This window comes from Polistes fuscatus, unplaced genomic scaffold, assembly GCF_010416935.1.
Source record: "Polistes fuscatus isolate 324 unplaced genomic scaffold, CU_Pfus_HIC Scaffold1, whole genome shotgun sequence".
Classification (NCBI taxonomy): domain Eukaryota; kingdom Metazoa; phylum Arthropoda; class Insecta; order Hymenoptera; family Vespidae; genus Polistes; species Polistes fuscatus.
In genome coordinates, this window is record NW_025112997.1 from 3,493,088 (window position 1) to 3,496,164 (window position 3,077).

The 3,077-nt window shown below is 31.5% G+C and overlaps 1 protein-coding gene across 4 annotated transcripts in view; it reads right to left on the bottom strand.

Annotated features, from left to right (window-relative positions):
* Positions 1–3,077, bottom strand: part of LOC122517523 (protein gustavus) — a gene marked incomplete in the record, with an annotated part of 197,359 nt that overhangs the window by 61,700 nt on the left and 132,582 nt on the right.

A 3,077-nucleotide genomic window follows, 5' to 3' on the forward strand; every position in this document is an offset into this window, starting at 1 on the left:
AATCGCGTGTTTGTAAGTATCTATACATGTTAAAATACAAATGTGCAAGATGCACACGTGCACCTTCTGCGAAGTTCTGAAATTAATAATGGTGCGAGGATATACGCGGGCTGGGCACGGTCACACCATGAAAGCACGCCACTGAAGAACGTTATATACCAGCTTTATAGACCCCGACCTAAAGGAAGAACTCCATTTTTTACCTTCTTCCCTTTTCTTCTCTTTTTGTTTTTTTTTTGTTTTTATGTATTCCTTTATAGCCTCTATCTTGGCAAAAGAAAGGACGAGAAACGATCTAGCTAGCTAGCTCTTTGTTCGAGGGTATTTTTAAGTTTCGACGACAGTTCCAATTTGAATTTTTGTTTGTTTGTTTGTTCAGTTTGAATTTTATCATTATTCTTACGTCGGATAAATAATTTTTGAATTATAGAAAAATGAAGAAAAGAAAAAAAGTAATAAAAAAAAGTAACAGAAATAAAATAGGAAATAGAATGTAACGTGGTAAACTTGAAGTAATATTATTTTTGTTTTAAAAAATAATTTCCGATTCGATTGTACGACTTTTTTAAATGAAATGATTAAAAGTAAATTGAATAAAATATAGTAATAATAAGTATATTCAAAAAAACAAAAAATGAAAAATAATACAAATTAACTTGAAAAAAAAGTATGAAGAGAAGTATATTTAAACAAATAAAGAGAGAAACCATAAATAGCAAATTGTTTTATAGTACAAGAAAAAGAAAAAAACAAAAAAAAATACTAATATTTCCCCCAAAAACACGCGGATTCGATGGTAATTGGATGGTAAAATAATAATATTAAAAAAAAGAAAAAGAACAAAACGATGGAAACGCGTTGAATAAAAAAAAAAATTTATGGCAAAGAAACGTTCAGGAAAGATGATATCCGTAAACTTTCTTTCTCTCGCTTTATTATACATAAACAGACTATCTTTTCCCTTCTTCTTCTTCTTTTTTATTATTATTTTTTTTTTGAATTTTTTTTTATCCGCCATCCTGAGTTCATCCCAGCGTGTATTTGCACGCACACCGACGATCATGTGCATATGCGTGTCCGACGAAAGTCAGCCATTCATGACAAGCCCTTATCCTCCCTCAGACTCCACTTGTACCTTCTTGAAACATTTTCTAAGTAATCTTCTCTTTTTCCTTTAGCATACACAAACAAAGACACACACACACACACATACACAAACGTAAATGTAGGACCTTCAGTTAAAATTGTAATTCTAAATGAATATATTTCTTTCGATATCGATCCATGATTTTTTCTTCTTTGTTTTATTATTCGTTTCTTTATAGATACAAGTAATATATAGAAGTAACCCTTAAACAATAAATAGATTCCTAGAAAATACCATGTGTTGTGTGAACCCATGTTATATGAGACTCAGAGTTCATTATTCCTTAGTGTTATTATTGAAGTTATACTTCTTTTGAAAAACGACACCATGAAGTTTGTCGGTATTTACGACGACGCGCGGCAAAGCGATTTCAAATTTACGGCGTGAAGTTGTCTTCTTTTCTTCTTCCCCCCTTTTTTTCTCAAGCGGGTCACCCATCCAAGTACTAATCGTACTCAGCGCTGCTTTACTTAAATGATCGAAGCGGGAACTAGTGCTATCACAGCGCCATGGCCGTTGACGCATAAAATAATTCGATATATCTCCCTAATATTTAGTGTGGACTCATATCTATATTTTAATATTTTCTTTTTCTTTTTTTATTCTTTCTTATATATATATATAATAATAATTATTTATTTTTTTAAGTTATTTTTTTTCTTTGAAGTATTTTTTTGAAGTTATTTTTGAGGTTATTTAGGTTATATTCGTTTTGGTACGGCAAAGAAGTATAACTTCTTACGTGCGTACATAAGTACACACACCAGTTTTTTTTTTATTCTTTCTTATATATATTTATATATATATAATAATTATTATTATTTTTGTTTTTTTTAAGTTATTTTTTGAAGTTATTTTTTGAAGTTATTTTTGAGGTTATAGAGGTTATATTCGTTTTGGTATACCAAAGAAGTATGACTTCTTACGTGGGTACATAAGTACACTCACCAGTTTTTTTTTTACAGTAATTTAGTTTTTAAATATGTTTAAACAAAAATCATGTTATTAATGTTATTAAGTGTTATAAAAGTACAGTATTGTACAAAAGTTGTTAACAATTTTCTTATCGTGTTATAACGAAACCGTATTACAAAATGGCGCGTTGTAGGAGGGTTATTTGTATAATATAAAAATAAATGCAATTAACAAAAGCAAAATATATTTCTAGATCAATCTTTTTAATAATACAAGATTTTATATTTCTTTTCTCTCTCTCTCTCTCTCTCTATTTCTTTTTCCATTTCCTTCGAGATTTCACTTCTCGGTGAATATCCAGGTCGACTATCGATCCCGACTTATTCCCGAAGGAAAATGAAAAGAGGAAACGAAGGAGAACGAGTAGGATAGTAGGTGCAGGAACAAAACGAGGTGGAGGTGGAGGAGCAGAAGGAAGAAAAGAAGAAAACGACGTTGTAGTGAAGAACAGAAAGAAAATGTTAAAAGAAATAAGAAGAAAAAAAAAAGAAAAAAAACCAGAAAAGAAAGAAAAAGATGTGTTATGGTAGTAGACGACGCACAACCCCCCATCTTTCTTTTTACTCGAATTCACTCGAGTATTATACTTCCCTAGCACTAATATATCGTAGGTAGTGTACTTCATAAAGGTGCAGTAGTGTCAAGAGGTCTTCACTTTTCTCTTTCTCTCTCTCTCTCTTTATTTTTTTTTTTATATATTCTTATCTTTCTTTATACGCTCGTTATGACATTTGTGTTACGTCGAGGATGAAAAGAGAAGAGAGAAGAAAAAAAAAAGGATAAATTCGGATGAGGATGGACGTAAACGTTTTGTAGAAAGAGAGAAAAAGGAGAGGAGGGGTAAGGGGGGGAGATAAACTTGAATTTTGTCTTTTCTCGATTGAAGGAGAAAGCCGACGAGAGAGCACACCCTGAACCACCACACTCCCCCACACCCGCCCATCATCTTCGTTTC